Source organism: Triturus cristatus, chromosome 1_1, assembly GCF_964204655.1.
Source record: "Triturus cristatus chromosome 1_1, aTriCri1.1, whole genome shotgun sequence".
NCBI classification, from domain to species: Eukaryota; Metazoa; Chordata; class Amphibia; order Caudata; family Salamandridae; genus Triturus; species Triturus cristatus.
Window position 1 is genome coordinate 419,088,544 of NC_140579.1, and position 21,734 is coordinate 419,110,277.

Genomic DNA, 21,734 nt, shown 5'->3' on the forward strand with positions numbered 1-21,734 from the left:
GGCTGACTACCTCTGGGCCTACTGGCAAAATAGGCCACAAGCTTGGAACAGAATGGCGAAAGCAAGCACACTGCTTGGATGGCTCCACAAAATGGCCGCCACACACCCACAACAACAAGACATGGAAGACAGTCAATGTACGCCTATGGCAAAAGCACAATGCCTGCCTTCCTAAAATGGCCGCCACACACATGCACAGGCCACCCACCACAAATAACCAAAAAGGGATTACAAAGGACAGGAATAGGAAGTTTTAGTGTCTGTGGAACTAACTTCCTCTCATAAAAATATTTTGAAAAAAATAAAAGCTTCTCCGTGCTCCAAACCTACAGCTCAATGACAACCTGAGGAGTTTTTTTAGCAGAAATGCACAAAAAAGCGTTTTCGAGAAGGATCTATGTTGCTCGCGAGATATTGTTTGCCAGATTGCAAAAGCTGCGTGTTTGGGATCGCGAACTGTACAAAAAGGCTTTATCGCGTGCGCGAACACGCATATTGCGAGCGCGAAAATGACGAAAACTGTAAGTCCGCGTTGTCGCGCTGTGCAGAGTTACCAAAAGTACGCGAGCTGAATCCCTAGGCTTACATACTGGCTAAAAAACCCTATTTATTTAACACACACACAAAAAATGCTATTCCACCCCAAAAAACACCTTTTGCAATAAAATCCAAAGCCATCCATGGTGTAAAAGAAAATCAACAGACAACACAAACTGTAAATTTAAATAACGCACCAAAGATTTGAGGCTGACTACCTCTGGGCCTACTGGCAGACTAGGCCACAAGCTTGGAACAGAATGCCAACAGCAAGCACACTGCTTGGATGGCTCCACAAAATGGCCGCCACACACCCACAACAACAAGACATGGAAGACAGTCAATGTACGCCTATGGCAAAAGCACAATGCCTGCCTTCCTAAAATGGCCGCCACATATATGCACAGGCCACCCACAACAAATAACCAAAAAGTGATTACAAAGGACAGGAACAGGAAGTTTTAGTGTCTGTGGAACTTACTTCCTCTCATAAAAATATTTTGAAAAAAATAAAAGCTTCTCCGTGCTCCAAACCTACAGCTCAATGACAACCTGAGGAGTTTTTTTAGCAGAAATGCACAAAAAGCGTTTTCGAGAAGGATCTATGTTGCTCGCGAGATATTGTTTGCCAGATTGCAAAAGCTGCGTGTTCTCTGGATCGCGAACTGTACAAAAAGGCTTTATCGCGTGCGCGAACACGCATATTGCGAGCGCGAAAATGACAAAAACTGTAAGTCCGCGTTGTCGCGCTGTGCAGAGTTACCAAAAGTACGCGAGCTGAATCCCTAGGCTTACATACTGGCTAAAAAGCCCTATTTATTTATCACACACCCAAAAAATGCTATTCCACCCCAAAAAACACCTTTTGCAATAAAATCCAAAGCCATCCATGGTGTAAAAGAAAATCAACAGACAACACAAACTGTAAATTTAAATAACGCACCAAAGATTTGAGGCTGACTACCTCTGGGCCTACTGGCAAAATAGGCCACAAGCTTGGAACAGAATGGCGAAAGCAAGCACACTGCTTGGATGGCTCCACAAAATGGCCGCCACACACCCACAACAACAAGACATGGAAGACAGTCAATGTACGCCTATGGCAAAAGCACAATGCCTGCCTTCCTAAAATGGCCGCCACATACATGCACAGGCCACCCACAACAAATAACCAAAAAGTGATTACAAAGGACAGGAACAGGAAGTTTTAGTGTCTGTGGAACTTACTTCCTCTCATAAAAATATTTTGAAAAAAATAAAAGCTTCTCCGTGCTCCAAACCTACAGCTCAATGACAACCTGAGGAGTTTTTTTAGCAGAAATGCACAAAAAAGCGTTTTCAAGAAGGATCTATGTTGCTCGCGAGATATAGTTTGCCAGATTGCAAAAGCTGCGTGTTCTCTGGATTGCGAACTGTACAAAAAGGCTTTATCGCGTGCGCGAACACGCATATTGCGAGCGCGAAAATGACAAAAACTGTAAGTCCGCGTTGTCGCGCTGTGCAGAGTTACCAAAAGTACGCGAGCTGAATCCCTAGGCTTACATACTGGCTAAAAAGCCCTATTTATTTATCACACACCCAAAAAATGCTATTCCACCCCAAAAAACACCTTTTGAAATAAAATCCAAAGCCATCCATGGTGTAAAAGAAAATCAACAGACAACACAAACTGTAAATTTAAATAACGCACCAAAGATTTGAGGCTGACTACCTCTGGGCCTACTGGCAGACTAGGCCACAAGCTTGGAACAGAATGCCAAAAGCAAGCACACTGCTTGGATGGCTCCACAAAATGGCCGCCACACACCCACAACAACAAGAAATGGAAGACAGTCAATGTACGCCTATGGCAAAAGCACAATGCCTGCCTTCCTAAAATGGCCGCCACACACATGCACAGGCCACCCACCACAAATAACCAATAAGTGATTTCAGAGGACAGGAACAGGAAGTTTTAGTGCCTGTGGAACATACCTCCTCTCATAAAAATATTTTGAAAAAAATAAAAGCTTCTCCGTGCTCCAAACCTACAGCTCAATGACAACCTGAGGAGTTTTTTTAGCAGAAATGCACAAAAAAGCGTTTTCGAGAAAGATCTATGTTGCTCGCGAGATATTGTTTGCCAGATTGCAAAAGCTGCGTGTTCGGGATCGCGAACTGTACAAAAAGGCTTTATCGCGTGCGCGAACACGCATATTGCGAGCGCGAAAATGACGAAAACTGTAAGTCCGCGTTGTCGCGCTGTGCAGAGTTACCAAAAGTACGCAAGCTGAATCCCTAGGCTTACATACTGGCTAAAAAGCCCTATTTATTTAACACACACCCCAATAATGCTATTCCACCCCAAAAAACACCTTTTGCAATAAAATCCAAAGCCATCCATGGTGTAAAAGAAAATCAACAGACAACACAAACTGTAAATTTAAATAACGCACCAAAGATTTGAGGCTGACTACCTCTGGGCCTACTGGCAGACTAGGCCACAAGCTTGGAACAGAATGCCAAAAGCAAGCACAGTGCTTGGATGGCTCCACAAAATGGCCGCCACACACCCACAACAACAAGAAATGGAAGACAGTCAATGTACGCCTATGGCAAAAGCACAATGCCTGCCTTCCTAAAATGGCCGCCACACACATGCACAGGCCACCCACCACAAATAACCAAAAAGGGATTACAAAGGACAGGAATAGGAAGTTTTAGTGTCTGTGGAACTAACTTCCTCTCATAAAAATATTTTGAAAAAAATAAAAGCTTCTCCGTGCTCCAAACCTACAGCTCAATGACAACCTGAGGAGTTTTTTTAGCAGAAATGCACAAAAAAGCGTTTTCGAGAAGGATCTATGTTGCTCGCGAGATATTGTTTGCCAGATTGCAAAAGCTGCGTGTTTGGGATCGTGAACTGTACAAAAAGGCTTTATCGCGTGCGCGAACACGCATATTGCGAGCGCGAAAATGACGAAAACTGTAAGTCCGCGTTGTCGCGCTGTGCAGAGTTACCAAAAGTACGCGAGCTGAATTCCTAGGCTTACATACAGGCTAAAATACCCTATTTATTTAACACACACCCAAAAAATGCTATTCCACCCCAAAAAACACCTTTTGCAATAAAATCCAAAGCCATCCATGGTGTAAAAGAAAATCAACAGACAACACAAACTGTAAATTTAAATAACGCACCAAAGATTTGAGGCTGACTACCTCTGGGCCTACTGGCAGACTAGGCCACAAGCTTGGAACAGAATGCCAACAGCAAGCACACTGCTTGGATGGCTCCACAAAATGGCCGCCACACACCCACAACAACAAGACATGGAAGACAGTCAATGTACGCCTATGGCAAAAGCACAATGCCTGCCTTCCTAAAATGGCCGCCACATACATGCACAGGCCACCCACAACAAATAACCAAAAAGTGATTACAAAGGACAGGAACAGGAAGTTTTAGTGTCTGTGGAACTTACTTCCTCTCATAAAAATATTTTGAAAAAAATAAAAGCTTCTCCGTGCTCCAAACCTACAGCTCAATGACAACCTGAGGAGTTTTTTTAGCAGAAATGCACAAAAAAGCGTTTTCGAGAAGGATCTTTGTTGCTCGCGAGATATTGTTTGCCAGATTGCAAAAGCTGCGTGTTCTCTGGATCGCGAACTGTACAAAAAGGCTTTATCGCGTGCGCGAACACGCATATTGCGAGCGCGAAAATGACAAAAACTGTAAGTCCGCGTTGTCGCGCTGTGCAGAGTTACCAAAAGTACGCGAGCTGAATCCCTAGGCTTACATACTGGCTAAAAAGCCCTATTTATTTATCACACACCCAAAAAATGCTATTCCACCCCAAAAAACACCTTTTGCAATAAAATCCAAAGCCATCCATGGTGTAAAAGAAAATCAACAGACAACACAAACTGTAAATTTAAATAACGCACCAAAGATTTGAGGCTGACTACCTCTGGGCCTACTGGCAAAATAGGCCACAAGCTTGGAACAGAATGGCGAAAGCAAGCACACTGCTTGGATGGCTCCACAAAATGGCCGCCACACACCCACAACAACAAGACATGGAAGACAGTCAATGTACGCCTATGGCAAAAGCACAATGCCTGCCTTCCTAAAATGGCCGCCACATACATGCACAGGCCACCCACAACAAATAACCAAAAAGTGATTACAAAGGACAGGAACAGGAAGTTTTAGTGTCTGTGGAACTTACTTCCTCTCATAAAAATATTTTGAAAAAAATAAAAGCTTCTCCGTGCTCCAAACCTACAGCTCAATGACAACCTGAGGAGTTTTTTTAGCAGAAATGCACAAAAAAGCGTTTTCGAGAAGGATCTATGTTGCTCGCGAGATATAGTTTGCCAGATTGCAAAAGCTGCGTGTTCTCTGGATCGCGAACTGTACAAAAAGGCTTTATCGCGTGCGCGAACACGCATATTGCGAGCGCGAAAATGACAAAAACTGTAAGTCCGCGTTGTCGCGCTGTGCAGAGTTACCAAAAGTACGCGAGCTGAATCCCTAGGCTTACATACTGGCTAAAAAGCCCTATTTATTTATCACACACCCAAAAAATGCTATTCCACCCCAAAAAACACCTTTTGAAATAAAATCCAAAGCCATCCATGGTGTAAAAGAAAATCAACAGACAACACAAACTGTAAATTTAAATAACGCACCAAAGATTTGAGGCTGACTACCTCTGGGCCTACTGGCAGACTAGGCCACAAGCTTGGAACAGAATGCCAAAAGCAAGCACACTGCTTGGATGGCTCCACAAAATGGCCGCCACACACCCACAACAACAAGAAATGGAAGACAGTCAATGTACGCCTATGGCAAAAGCACAATGCCTGCCTTCCTAAAATGGCCACCACACACATGCACAGGCCACCCACCACAAATAACCAATAAGTGATTTCAGAGGACAGGAACAGGAAGTTTTAGTGCCTGTGGAACATACCTCCTCTCATAAAAATATTTTGAAAAAAATAAAAGCTTCTCCGTGCTCCAAACCTACAGCTCAATGACAACCTGAGGAGTTTTTTTAGCAGAAATGCACAAAAAAGCGTTTTCGAGAAAGATCTATGTTGCTCGCGAGATATTGTTTGCCAGATTGCAAAAGCTGCGTGTTCGGGATCGCGAACTGTACAAAAAGGCTTTACCGCGTGCGCGCACACGCATATTGCGAGCGCGAAAATGACGAAAACTGTAAGTCCGCGTTGTCGCGCTGTGCAGAGTTACCAAAAGTACGCGAGCTGAATCCCTAGGCTTACATACTGGCTAAAAAGCCCTATTTATTTAACACACACCCAAAAAATGCTATTCCACCCCAAAAAACACCTATTGCAATAAAATCCAAAGCCATCCATGGTGTAAAAGAAAATCAACAGACAACACAAACTGTAAATTTAAATAACGCACCAAAGATTTGAGGCTGACTACCTCTGGGCCTACTGGCAGACTAGGCCACAAGCTTGGAACAGAATGCCAAAAGCAAGCACAGTGCTTGGATGGCTCCACAAAATGGCCGCCACACACCCACAACAACAAGAAATGGAAGACAGTCAATGTACGCCTATGGCAAAAGCACAATGCCTGCCTTCCTAAAATGGCCGCCACACACCTGCACAGGCCACCCACCACAAATAACCAAAAAGGGATTACAAAGGACAGGAATAGGAAGTTTTAGTGTCTGTGGAACTAACTTCCTCTCATAAAAATATTTTGAAAAAAATAAAAGCTTCTCCGTGCTCCAAACCTACAGCTCAATGACAACCTGAGGAGTTTTTTTAGCAGAAATGCACAAAAAAGCGTTTTCGAGAAGGATCTATGTTGCTCGCGAGATATTGTTTGCCAGATTGCAAAAGCTGCGTGTTTGGGATCGCGAACTGTACAAAAAGGCTTTATCGCGTGCGCGAACACGCATATTGCGAGCGCGAAAATGACGAAAACTGTAAGTCCGCGTTGTCGCGCTGTGCAGAGTTACCAAAAGTACGCGAGCTGAATCCCTAGGCTTACATACAGGCTAAAATACCCTATTTATTTAACACACACCCAAAAAATGCTATTCCACCCCAAAAAACACCTTTTGCAATAAAATCCAAAGCCATCCATGGTGTAAAAGAAAATCAACAGACAACACAAACTGTAAATTTAAATAACGCACCAAAGATTTGAGGCTGACTACCTCTGGGCCTACTGGCAGACTAGGCCACAAGCTTGGAACAGAATGCCAACAGCAAGCACACTGCTTGGATGGCTCCACAAAATGGCCGCCACACACCCACAACAACAAGACATGGAAGACAGTCAATGTACGCCTATGGCAAAAGCACAATGCCTGCCTTCCTAAAATGGCCGCCACATACATGCACAGGCCACCCACAACAAATAACCAAAAAGTGATTACAAAGGACAGGAACAGGAAGTTTTAGTGTCTGTGGAACTTACTTCCTCTCATAAAAATATTTTGAAAAAAATAAAAGCTTCTCCGTGCTCCAAACCTACAGCTCAATGACAACCTGAGGAGTTTTTTAGCAGAAATGCACAAAAAAGCGTTTTCGAGAAGGATCTATGTTGCTCGCGAGATATTGTTTGCCAGATTGCAAAAGCTGCGTGTTCTCTGGATCGCGAACTGTACAAAAAGGCTTTATCGCGTGCGCGAACACGCATATTGCGAGCGCGAAACTGACAAAAACTGTAAGTCCGCGTTGTCGCGCTGTGCAGAGTTACCAAAAGTGCGCGAGCTGAATCCCTAGGCTTACATACTGGCTAAAAAGCCCTATTTATTTATCACACACCCAAAAAATGCTATTCCACCCCAAAAAACACCTTTTGCAATAAAATCCAAAGCCATCCATGGTGTAAACGAAAATCAACAGACAACACAAACTGTAAATTTAAATAACGCACCAAAGATTTGAGGCTGACTACCTCTGGGCCTACTGGCAGACTAGGCCACAAGCTTGGAACAGAATGCCAAAAGCAAGCACACTGCTTGGATGGCTCCACAAAATTGCCGCCACACACCCACAACAACAAGAAATGGAAGACAGTCAATGTACGCCTATGGCAAAAGCACAATGCCTGCCTTCCTAAAATGGCCGCCACACACATGCACAGGCCACCCACCACAAATAACCAAAAAGTGATTTCAAAGGACAGGAACAGGAAGTTTTAGTGCCTGTGGAACATACCTCCTCTCATAAAAATATTTTGAAAAAAATAAAAGCTTCTCCGTGCTCCAAACCTACAGCTCAATGACAACCTGAGGAGTTTTTTTAGCAGAAATGCACAAAAAAGCGTTTTCGAGAAGGATCTATGTTGCTCGCGAGATATTGTTTGCCAGATTGCAAAAGCTGCGTGTTCGGGATCGCGAACTGTACAAAAAGGCTTTATCGCGTGCGCGAACACGCATATTGCGAGCGCGAAAATGACGAAAACTGTAAGTCCGCGTTGTCACGCTGTGCAGAGTTACCAAAAGTACGCGAGCTGAATCCCTAGGCTTACATACTGGCTAAAAAGCCCTATTTATTTAACACACACCCAAAAAATGCTATTCCACCCCAAAAAACACCTTTTGCAATAAAATCCAAAGCCATCCATGGTGTAAAAGAAAATCAACAGACAACACAAACTGTAAATTTAAATAACGCACCAAAGATTTGAGGCTGACTACCTCTGGGCCTACTGGCAGACTAGGCCACAAGCTTGGAACAGAATGCCAAAAGCAAGCACAGTGCTTGGATGACTCCACAAAATGGCCACCACACACCCACAACAACAAGAAATGGAAGACAGTCAATGTACGCCTATGGCAAAAGCACAATGCCTGCCTTCCTAAAATGGCCGCCACACACATGCACAGGCCACCCACCACAAATAACCAAAAAGGGATTACAAAGGACAGGAATAGGAAGTTTAAAGTGTCTGTGGAACTAACTTCCTCTCATAAAAATATTTTGAAAAAAATAAAAGCTTCTCCGTGCTCCAAACCTACAGCTCAATGACAACCTGAGGAGTTTTTTTAGCAGAAATGCACAAAAAAGCGTTTTCGAGAAGGATCTATGTTGCTCGCGAGATATTGTTTGCCAGATTGCAAAAGCTGCGTGTTTGGGATCGCGAACTGTGCAAAAAGGCTTTATCGCGTGCGCGAACACGCATATTGCGAGCGCGAAAATGACGAAAACTGTAAGTCCGCGTTGTCGCGCTGTGCAGAGTTACCAAAAGTACGCGAGCTGAATCCCTAGGCTTACATACTGGCTAAAAAGTCCTATTTATTTAAAACACTCCCAAAAAATGCTATTCCACCCCAAAAAACACCTTTTGCAATAAAATCCAATGCCATCCATGGTGTAAAAGAAAATCAACAGACAACACAAACTGTAAATTTAAATAACGCACCAAAGATTTGAGGCTGACTACCTCTGGGCCTACTGGCAGACTAGGCCACAAGCTTGGAACAGAATGCCAAAAGCAAGCACACTGCTTGGATGGCTCCACAAAATGGCCGCCACACAACCACAACAACAAGAAATGGAAGACAGTCAATGTACGCCTAGGCAAAAGCACAATGCCTGCCTTCCTAAAATGGCCGCCACACACATGCACAGGCCACCCACCACAAATAACCAAAAAGTGATTACAAAGGACAGGAACAGGAAGTTTTAGTGTCTGTGGAACTTACTTCCTCTCATAAAAATATTTTGAAAAAAATAAAAGCTTCTCCGTGCTCCAAACCTACAGCTCAATGACAACCTGAGGAGTTTTTTTAGCAGAAATGCACAAAAAAGCGTTTTCGAGAAAGATCTATGTTGCTCGCGAGATATTGTTTGCCAGATTGCAAAAGCTGCGTGTTCGGGATCGCGAACTGTACAAAAAGGCTTTACCACGTGCGCGCACACGCATATTGCGAGCGCGAAAATGACGAAAACTGTAAGTCCGCGTTGTCGCGCTGTGCAGAGTTACCAAAAGTACGCGAGCTGAATCCCTAGGCTTACATACTGGCTAAAAAGTCCTATTTATTTAACACACACCCAAAAAATGCTATTCCACCCCAAAAAACACCCTTTGCAATAAAATCCAAAGCCATTCATGCTGTAAAAGAAAATCAACAGACAACACAAACTGTAAATTTAAATAACGCACCAAAGATTTGAGGCTGACTACCTCTGGGCCTACTGGCAAAATAGGCCACAAGCTTGGAACAGAATGGCGAAAGCAAGCACACTGCTTGGATGGCTCCACAAAATGGCCGCCACACACCCACAACAACAAGACATGGAAGACAGTCAATGTACGCCTATGGCAAAAGCACAATGCCTGCCTTCCTAAAATGGCCGCCACACACATGCACAGGCCACCCACCACAAATAACCAAAAAGGGATTACAAAGGACAGGAATAGGAAGTTTTAGTGTCTGTGGAACTAACTTCCTCTCATAAAAATATTTTGAAAAAAATAAAAGCTTCTCCGTGCTCCAAACCTACAGCTCAATGACAACCTGAGGAGTTTTTTTAGCAGAAATGCACAAAAAAGCGTTTTCGAGAAGGATCTATGTTGCTCGCGAGATATTGTTTGCCAGATTGCAAAAGCTGCGTGTTTGGGATCGCGAACTGTACAAAAAGGCTTTATCGCGTGCGCGAACACGCATATTGCGAGCGCGAAAATGACGAAAACTGTAAGTCCGCGTTGTCGCGCTGTGCAGAGTTACCAAAAGTACGCGAGCTGAATCCCTAGGCTTACATACTGGCTAAAAAACCCTATTTATTTAACACACACACAAAAAATGCTATTCCACCCCAAAAAGCACCTTTTGCAATAAAATCCAAAGCCATCCATGGTGTAAAAGAAAATCAACAGACAACACAAACTGTAAATTTAAATAACGCACCAAAGATTTGAGGCTGACTACCTCTGGGCCTACTGGCAGACTAGGCCACAAGCTTGGAACAGAATGCCAACAGCAAGCACACTGCTTGGATGGCTCCACAAAATGGCCGCCACACACCCACAACAACAAGACATGGAAGACAGTCAATGTACGCCTATGGCAAAAGCACAATGCCTGCCTTCCTAAAATGGCCGCCACATATATGCACAGGCCACCCACAACAAATAACCAAAAAGTGATTACAAAGGACAGGAACAGGAAGTTTTAGTGTCTGTGGAACTTACTTCCTCTCATAAAAATATTTTGAAAAAAATAAAAGCTTCTCCGTGCTCCAAACCTACAGCTCAATGACAACCTGAGGAGTTTTTTTAGCAGAAATGCACAAAAAAGCGTTTTCGAGAAGGATCTATGTTGCTCGCGAGATATTGTTTGCCAGATTGCAAAAGCTGCGTGTTCTCTGGATCGCGAACTGTACAAAAAGGCTTTATCGCGTGCGCGAACACGCATATTGCGAGCGCGAAAATGACAAAAACTGTAAGTCCGTGTTGTCGCGCTGTGCAGAGTTACCAAAAGTACGCGAGCTGAATCCCTAGGCTTACATACTGGCTAAAAAGCCCTATTTATTTATCACACACCCAAAAAATGCTATTCCACCCCAAAAAACACCTTTTGCAATAAAATCCAAAGCCATCCATGGTGTAAAAGAAAATCAACAGACAACACAAACTGTAAATTTAAATAACGCACCAAAGATTTGAGGCTGACTACCTCTGGGCCTACTGGCAAAATAGGCCACAAGCTTGGAACAGAATGGCGAAAGCAAGCACACTGCTTGGATGGCTCCACAAAATGGCCGCCACACACCCACAACAACAAGACATGGAAGACAGTCAATGTACGCCTATGGCAAAAGCACAATGCCTGCCTTCCTAAAATGGCCGCCACATACATGCACAGGCCACCCACAACAAATAACCAAAAAGTGATTACAAAGGACAGGAACAGGAAGTTTTAGTGTCTGTGGAACTTACTTCCTCTCATAAAAATATTTTGAAAAAAATAAAAGCTTCTCCGTGCTCCAAACCTACAGCTCAATGACAACCTGAGGAGTTTTTTTAGCAGAAATGCACAAAAAAGCGTTTTCGAGAAGGATCTATGTTGCTCGCGAGATATAGTTTGCCAGATTGCAAAAGCTGCGTGTTCTCTGGATTGCGAACTGTACAAAAAGGCTTTATCGCGTGCGCGAACACGCATATTGCGAGCGCGAAAATGACAAAAACTGTAAGTCCGCGTTGTCGCGCTGTGCAGAGTTACCAAAAGTACGCGAGCTGAATCCCTAGGCTTACATACTGGCTAAAAAGCCCTATTTATTTATCACACACCCAAAAAATGCTATTCCACCCCAAAAAACACCTTTTGAAATAAAATCCAAAGCCATCCATGGTGTAAAAGAAAATCAACAGACAACACAAACTGTAAATTTAAATAACGCACCAAAGATTTGAGGCTGACTACCTCTGGGCCTACTGGCAGACTAGGCCACAAGCTTGGAACAGAATGCCAAAAGCAAGCACACTGCTTGGATGGCTCCACAAAATGGCCGCCACACACCCACAACAACAAGAAATGGAAGACAGTCAATGTACGCCTATGGCAAAAGCACAATGCCTGCCTTCCTAAAATGGCCGCCACACACATGCACAGGCCACCCACCACAAATAACCAATAAGTGATTTCAGAGGACAGGAACAGGAAGTTTTAGTGCCTGTGGAACATACCTCCTCTCATAAAAATATTTTGAAAAAAATAAAAGCTTCTCCGTGCTCCAAACCTACAGCTCAATGACAACCTGAGGAGTTTTTTTAGCAGAAATGCACAAAAAAGCGTTTTCGAGAAAGATCTATGTTGCTCGCGAGATATTGTTTGCCAGATTGCAAAAGCTGCGTGTTCGGGATCGCGAACTGTACAAAAAGGCTTTACCGCGTGCGCGCACACGCATATTGCGAGCGCGAAAATGACGAAAACTGTAAGTCCGCGTTGTCGCGCTGTGCAGAGTTACCAAAAGTACGCGAGCTGAATCCCTAGGCTTACATACTGGCTAAAAAGCCCTATTTATTTAACACACACCCAAAAAATGCTATTCCACCCCAAAAAACACCTTTTGCAATAAAATCCAAAGCCATCCATGGTGTAAAAGAAAATCAACAGACAACACAAACTGTAAATTTAAATAACGTACCAAAGATTTGAGGCTGACTACCTCTGGGCCTACTGGCAGACTAGGCCACAAGCTTGGAACAGAATGCCAAAAGCAAGCACAGTGCTTGGATGGCTCCACAAAATGGCCGCCACACACCCACAACAACAAGAAATGGAAGACAGTCAATGTACGCCTATGGCAAAAGCACAATGCCTGCCTTCCTAAAATGGCCGCCACACACATGCACAGGCCACCCACCACAAATAACCAAAAAGGGATTACAAAGGACAGGAATAGGAAGTTTTAGTGTCTGTGGAACTAACTTCCTCTCATAAAAATATTTTGAAAAAAATAAAAGCTTCTCCGTGCTCCAAACCTACAGCTCAATGACAACCTGAGGAGTTTTTTTAGCAGAAATGCACAAAAAAGCGTTTTCGAGAAGGATCTATGTTGCTCGCGAGATATTGTTTGCCAGATTGCAAAAGCTGCGTGTTTGGGATCGCGAACTGTACAAAAAGGCTTTATCGCGTGCGCGAACACGCATATTGCGAGCGCGAAAATGACGAAAACTGTAAGTCCGCGTTGTCGCGCTGTGCAGAGTTACCAAAAGTACGCGAGCTGAATCCCTAGGCTTACATACTGGCTAAAAAACCCTATTTATTTAACACACACCCAAAAAATGCTATTCCACCCCAAAAAACACCTTTTGCAATAAAATCCAAAGCCATCCATGGTGTAAAAGAAAATCAACAGACAACACAAACTGTAAATTTAAATAACGCACCAAAGATTTGAGGCTAACTACCTCTGGGCCTACTGGCAGACTAGGCCACAAGCTTGGAACAGAATGCCAACAGCAAGCACACTGCTTGGATGGCTCCACAAAATGGCCGCCACACACCCACAACAACAAGACATGGAAGACAGTCAATGTACGCCTATGGCAAAAGCACAATGCCTGCCTTCCTAAAATGGCCGCCACATACATGCACAGGCCACCCACAACAAATAACCAAAAAGTGATTACAAAGGACAGGAACAGGAAGTTTTAGTGTCTGTGGAACTTACTTCCTCTCATAAAAATATTTTGAAAAAAATAAAAGCTTCTCCGTGCTCCAAACCTACAGCTCAATGACAACCTGAGGAGTTTTTTAGCAGAAATGCACAAAAAAGCGTTTTCGAGAAGGATCTATGTAGCTCGCGAGATATTGTTTGCCAGATTGCAAAAGCTGCGTGTTCTCTGGATCGCGAACTGTACAAAAAGGCTTTATCGCGTGCGCGAACACGCATATTGCGAGCGCGAAAATGACAAAAACTGTAAGTCCGCGTTGTCGCGCTGTGCAGAGTTACCAAAAGTGCGCGAGCTGAATCCCTAGGCTTACATACTGGCTAAAAAGCCCTATTTATTTATCACACACCCAAAAAATGCTATTCCACCCCAAAAAACACCTTTTGCAATAAAATCCAAAGCCATCCATGGTGTAAAAGAAAATCAACAGACAACACAAACTGTAAATTTAAATAACGCACCAAAGATTTGAGGCTGACTACCTCTGGGCCTACTAGCAGACTAGGCCACAAGCTTGGAACAGAATGCCAAAAGCAAGCACACTGCTTGGATGGCTCCACAAAATTGCCGCCACACACCCACAACAACAAGAAATGGAAGACAGTCAATGTACGCCTATGGCAAAAGCACAATGCCTGCCTTCCTAAAATGGCCGCCACACACATGCACAGGCCACCCACCACAAATAACCAAAAAGTGATTTCAAAGGACAGGAACAGGAAGTTTTAGTGCCTGTGGAACATACCTCCTCTCATAAAAATATTTTGAAAAAAATAAAAGCTTCTCAGTGCTCCAAACCTACAGCTCAATGACAACCTGAGGATTTTTTTAGCAGAAATGCACAAAAAAGCGTTTTCGAGAAGGATCTATGTTGCTCGCGAGATATTGTTTGCCAGATTGCAAAAGCTGCGTGTTCGGGATCGCGAACTGTACAAAAAGGCTTTATCGCGTGCGCGAACACGCATATTGCGAGCGCGAAAATGACGAAAACTGTAAGTCCGCGTTGTCACGCTGTGCAGAGTTACCAAAAGTACGCGAGCTGAATCCCTAGGCTTACATACTGGCTAAAAAGCCCTATTTATTTAACACACACCCAAAAAATGCTATTCCACCCCAAAAAACACCTTTTGCAATAAAATCCAAAGCCATCCATGGTGTAAAAGAAAATCAACAGACAACACAAACTGTAAATTTAAATAACACACCAAAGATTTGAGGCTGACTACCTCTGGGCCTACTGGCAGACTAGGCCACAAGCTTGGAACAGAATGCCAAAAGCAAGCACAGTGCTTGGATGACTCCACAAAATGGCCACCACACACCCACAACAACAAGAAATGGAAGACAGTCAATGTACGCCTATGGGAAAAGCACAATGCCTGCCTTCCTAAAATGGCCGCCACACACATGCACAGGCCACCCACCACAAATAACCAAAAAGGGATTACAAAGGACAGGAATAGGAAGTTTTAGTGTCTGTGGAACTAACTTCCTCTCATAAAAATATTTTGAAAAAAATAAAAGCTTCTCCGTGCTCCAAACCTACAGCTCAATGACAACCTGAGGAGTTTTTTTAGCAGAAATGCACAAAAAAGCGTTTTCGAGAAGGATCTATGTTGCTCGCGAGATATTGTTTGCCAGATTGCAAAAGCTGCGTGTTTGGGATCGCGAACTGTGCAAAAAGGCTTTATCGCGTGCACGAACACGCATATTGCGAGCGCGAAAATGACGAAAACTGTAAGTCCGCGTTGTCGCGCTGTGCAGAGTTACCAAAAGTACGCGAGCTGAATCCCTAGGCTTACATACTGGCTAAAAAGTCCTATTTATTTAAAACACTCCCAAAAAATGCTATTCCACCCCAAAAAACACCTTTTGCAATAAAATCCAATGCCATCCATGGTGTAAAAGAAAATCAACAGACAACACAAACTGTAAATTTAAATAACGCACCAAAGATTTGAGGCTGACTACCTCTGGGCCTACTGGCAGACTAGGCCACAAGCTTGGAACAGAATGCCAAAAGCAAGCACACTGCTTGGATGGCTCCACAAAATGGCCGCCACACACCCACAACAACAAGAAATGGAAGACAGTCAATGTACGCCTATGGCAAAACCACAATGCCTGCCTTCCTAAAATGGCCACCACACACATGCACAGGCCACCCACCACAAATAACCAAAAAGTGATTACAAAGGACAGGAACAGGAAGTTTTAGTGTCTGTGGAACTTACTTCCTCTCATAAAAATATTTTGAAAATAATAAAAGCTTCTCCGTGCTCCAAACCTACAGCTCAATGACAACCTGAGGAGTTTTTTTAGGAGAAATGCACAAAAAAGCGTTTTCGAGAAGGATCTATGTTGCTCGCGAGATATTGTTTGCCAGATTGCAAAAGCTGCGTGTTCGGGATCGCGAACTGTACAAAAAGGCTTTATCGCGTGCGCGAACACGCATATTGCGAGCGCGAAAATGACGAAAACTGTAAGTCCGCGTTGTCACGCTGTGCAGAGTTACCAAAAGTACGCGAGCTGAATCCCTAGGCTTACATACTGGCTAAAAAGCCCTATTTATTTAACACACACCCAAAAAATGCTATTCCACCCCAAAAAACACCTTTTGCAATAAAATCCAAAGCCATCCATGGTGTAAAAGAAAATCAACAGACAACACAAACTGTAAATTTAAATAACGCACCAAAGATTTGAGGCTGACTACCTCTGGGCCTACTGGCAGACTAGGCCACAAGCTTGGAACAGAATGCCAAAAGCAAGCACAGTGCTTGGATGGCTCCACAAAATGGCCGCCACACACCCACAACAACAAGAAATGGAAGACAGTCAATGTACGCCTATGGCAAAAGCACAATGCCTGCCTTCCTAAAATGGCCGCCACACACATGCACAGGCCACCCACCACAAATAACCAAAAAGGGATTACAAAGGACAGGAATAGGAAGTTTTAGTGTCTGTGGAACTAACTTCCTCTCGTAAAAATATTTTGAAAAAAATAAAAGCTTCTCTGTGCTCCAAACCTACAGCTCAATGACAACCTGAGGAGTTTTTTTAGCAGAAATGCACAAAAAAGCGTTTTCGAGAAGGATCTATGTTGCTCGCGAGATATTGTTTGCCAGATTGCAAAAGCTGCGTGTTTGGGATCGCGAACTGTACAAAAAGGCTTTATCGCGTGCGCGAACACGCATATTGCGAGCGCGAAAATGACGAAAACTGTAAGTCCGCGTTTTCGCGCTGTGCAGAGTTACCAAAAGTACGCGAGCTGAATCCCTAGGCTTACATACTGGCTAAAAAGTCCTATTTATTTAAAACACTCCCAAAAAATGCTATTCCACCCCAAAAAACACCTTTTGCAATAAAATCCAAAGCCATCCATGGTGTAAAAGAAAATCAACAGACAACACAAACTGTAAATTTAAATAACGCACCAAAGATTTGAGGCTGACTACCTCTGGGCCTACTGGCAAAATAGGCCACAAGCTTGGAACAGAATGGCGAAAGCAAGCACACTGCTTGGATGGCTCCACAAAATGGCCGCCACACACCCACAACAACAAGACATGGAAGACAGTCAATGTACGCCTATGGCAAAAGCACAATGCCTGCCTTCCTAAAATGGCCGCCACATACATGCACAGGCCACCCACAACAAATAACCAAAAAGTGATTACAAAGGACAGGAACAGGAAGTTTTAGTGTCTGTGGAACTTACTTCCTCTCATAAAAATATTTTGAAAAAAATAAAAGCTTCTCCGTGCTCCAAACCTACAGCTCAATGACAACCTGAGGAGTTTTTTTAGCAGAAATGCACAAAAAAGCGTTTTCGAGAAGGATCTATGTTGCTCGCGAGATATTGTTTGCCAGATTGCAAAAGCTGCGTGTTCTCTGGATCGCGAACTGTACAAAAAGGCTTTATCGCGTGCGCGAACACGCATATTGCGAGCGCGAAAATGACAAAAACTGTAAGTCCGCGTTGTCGCGCTGTGCAGAGTTACCAAAAGTACGCGAGCTGAATCCCTAGGCTTACATACTGGCTAAAAAGCCCTATTTATTTATCACACACCCAAAAAATGCTATTCCACCCCAAAAAACACCTTTTGCAATAAAATCCAAAACCATCCATGGTGTAAAAGAAAATCAACAGACAACACAAACTGTAAATTTAAATAACGCACCAAAGATTTGAGGCTGACTACCTCTGGGCCTACTGGCAGACTAGGCCACAAGCTTGGAACAGAATGCCAAAAGCAAGCACACTGCTTGGATGGCTCCACAAAATGGCCGCCACACACCCACAACAACAAGAAATGGAAGACAGTCAATGTACGCCTATGGCAAAAGCACAATGCCTGCCTTCCTAAAATGGCCGCCACACACATGCACAGGCCACCCACCACAAATAACCAAAAAGTGATTTCAAAGGACAGGAACAGGAAGTTTTAGTGCCTGTGGAACATACCTCCTCTCATAAAAATATTTTGAAAAAAATAAAAGCTTCTCCGTGCTCCAAACCTACAGCTCAATGACAACCTGAGGAGTTTTTTTAGCAGAAATGCACAAAAAAGCGTTTTTGAGAAGGATCTATGTTGCTCGTGAGATATTGTTTGCCAGATTGCAAAAGCTGCGTGTTTGGGATCGTAAACTGTACAAAAAGGCTTTATCGCGTGCGCGAACACGCATATTGCGAGCGCGAAAATGACGAAAACTGTAAGTCCGCGTTGTCGCGCTGTGCAGAGTTACCAAAAGTACGCAAGCTGAATCCCTAGGCTTACATACTGGCTAAAAAGCCCTATTTATTTAACACACACCCCAATAATGCTATTCCACCCCAAAAAACACCTTTTGCAATAAAATCCAAAGCCATCCATGGTGTAAAAGAAAATCAACAGACAACACAAACTGTAAATTTAAATAACGCACCAAAGATTTGAGGCTGACTACCTCTGGGCCTACTGGCAGACTAGGCCACAAGCTTGGAACAGAATGCCAAAAGCAAGCACACTGCTTGGATGGCTCCACAAAATGGCCGCCACACACCCACAACAACAAGAAATGGAAGACAGTCAATGTACGCCTATGGCAAAAGCACAATGCCTGCCTTCCTAAAATGGCCGCCACACACATGCACAGGCCACCCACCACAAATAACCAAAAAGTGATTACAAAGGACAGGAACAGGAAGTTTTCGTGTCTGTAGAACTTACTTCCTCTCATAAAAATATTTTGAAAAAAATAAAAGCTTCTCCGTGCTCCAAACCTACAGCTCAATGACAACCTGAGGAGTTTTTTTAGCAGAAATGCACAAAAAAGCGTTTTCGAGAAGGATCTATGTTGCTCGCGAGATATTGTTTGCCAGATTGCAAAAGCTGCGTGTTCGGGATCGCGAACTGTACAAAAAGGCTTTATCGCGTGCGCGAACACGCATATTGCGAGCGCGAAAATGACGAAAACTGTAAGTCCGCGTTGTCGCTCTGTGCAGAGTTACCAAAAGTACGCGAGCTGAATCCCTAGGCTTACATACTGGCTAAAAAACCCTATTTATTTAACACACACCCAAAAAATGCTATTCCACCCCAAAAAACACCTTTTGCAATAAAATCCAAAGCCATCCATGGTGTAAAAGAAAATCAACAGACAACACAAACTGTAAATTTAAATAACGCACCAAAGATTTGAGGCTGACTACCTCTGGGCCTACTGGCAGACTAGGCCACAAGCTTGGAACAGAATGCCAACAGCAAGCACACTGCTTGGATGGCTCCACAAAATGGCCGCCACACACCCACAACAACAAGACATGGAAGACAGTCAATGTACGCCTATGGCAAAAGCACAATGCCTGCCTTCCTAAAATGGCCGCCACATACATGCACAGGCCACCCACAACAAATAACCAAAAAGTGATTACAAAGGACAGGAACAGGAAGTTTTAGTGTCTGTGGAACTTACTTCCTCTCATAAAAATATTTTGAAAAAAATAAAAGCTTCTCCGTGCTCCAAACCTACAGCTCAATGACAACCTGAGGAGTTTTTTTTAGCAGAAATGCACAAAAAAGCGTTTTCGAGAAGGATCTATGTTGCTCGCGAGATATTGTTTGCCAGATTGCAAAAGCTGCGTGTTCTCGGGATCGCGAACTGTACAAAAAGGCTTTATCGCGTGCGCGAACACGCATATTGCGAGCGCGAAAATGACAAAAACTGTAAGTCCGCGTTGTCGCGCTGTGCAGAGTTACCAAAAGTACGCGAGCTGAATCCCTAGGCTTACATACTGGCTAAAAAGCCCTATTTATTTATCACACACCCAAAAAATGCTATTCCACCCCAAAAAACACCTTTTGCAATAAAATCCAAAGCCATCCATGGTGTAAAAGAAAATCAACAGACAACACAAACTGTAAATTTAAATAACGCACCAAAGATTTGAGGCTGACTACCTCTGGGCCTACTGGCAGACTAGGCCACAAGCTTGGAACAGAATGCCAAAAGCAAGCACAGTGCTTGGATGGCTCCACAAAATGGCCGCCACACACCCACAACAACAAGAAATGGAAGACAGTCAATGTACGCCTATGGCAAAAGCACAATGCCTGCCTTCCTAAAATGGCCGCCACACACATGCACAGGCCACCCACCACAAATAACCAAAAAGTGATTTCAAAGGACAGGAACAGGAAGTTTTAGTGCCTGTGGAACATACCTCCTCTCATAAAAATATTTTGAAAAAAATAAAAGCTTCTCCGTGCTCCAAACCTACAGCTCAATGACAACCTGAGGAGTTTTTTTAGCAGAAATGCACAAAAAAGCGTTTTCGAGAAGGATCTATGTTGCTCGTGAGATATTGTTTGCCAGATTGCAAAAGCTGCGTGTTTGGGATCGTAAACTGTACAAAAAGACTTTATCGCGTGCACGAACACGCATATTGCGAGTGCGAAAATGACGAAAACTGTAAGTCCGCCTTGTCGTGCTGTGCAGAGTTACCAAAAGTACGCAAGCTGAATCCCTAGGCTTACATACTGGCTAAAAAGCCCTATTTATTTAACACACACCCCAATAATGCTATTCCACCCCAAAAAACACCTTTTGCAATAAAATCCAAAGCCATCCATGGTGTAAAAGAAAATCAACAGACAACACAAACTGTAAATTTAAATAACGCACCAAAGATTTGAGGCTGACTACCTCTGGGCCTACTGGCAGACTAGGCCACAAGCTTGGAACAGAATGCCAAAAGCAAGCACACTGCTTGGATGGCTCCACAAAATGGCCGCCACACACCCACAACAACAAGAAATGGAAGACAGTCAATGTACGCCTATGGCAAAAGCACAATGCCTGCCTTCCTAAAATGGCCGCCACACACATGCACAGGCCACCCACCACAAATAACCAAAAAGGGATTACAAAGGACAGGAATAGGAAGTTTTAGTGTCTGTGGAACTAACTTCCTCTCATAAAAATATTTTGAAAAAAATAAAAGCTTCTCTGTGCTCCAAACCTACAGCTCAATGACAACCTGAGGAGTTTTTTTAGCAGAAATGCACAAAAAAGCGTTTTCGAGAAGGATCTATGTTGCTCGCGAGATATTGTTTGCCAGATTGCAAAAGCTGCGTGTTTGGGATCGCGAACTGTACAAAAAGGCTTTATCGCGTGCGCGAACACGCATATTGCGAGCGCGAAAATGACGAAAACTGTAAGTCCGCGTTTTCGCGCTGTGCAGAGTTACCAAAAGTACGCGAGCTGAATCCCTAGGCTTACATACTGGCTAAAAAGTCCTATTTATTTAAAACACTCCCAAAAAATGCTATTCCACCCCAAAAAACACCTTTTGCAATAAAATCCAAAGCCATCCATGGTGTAAAAGAAAATCAACAGACAACACAAACTGTAAATTTAAATAACGCACCAAAGATTTGAGGCTGACTACCTCTGGGCCTACTGGCAAAATAGGCCACAAGCTTGGAACAGAATGGCGAAAGCAAGCACACTGCTTGGATGGCTCCACAAAATGGCCGCCACACACCCACAA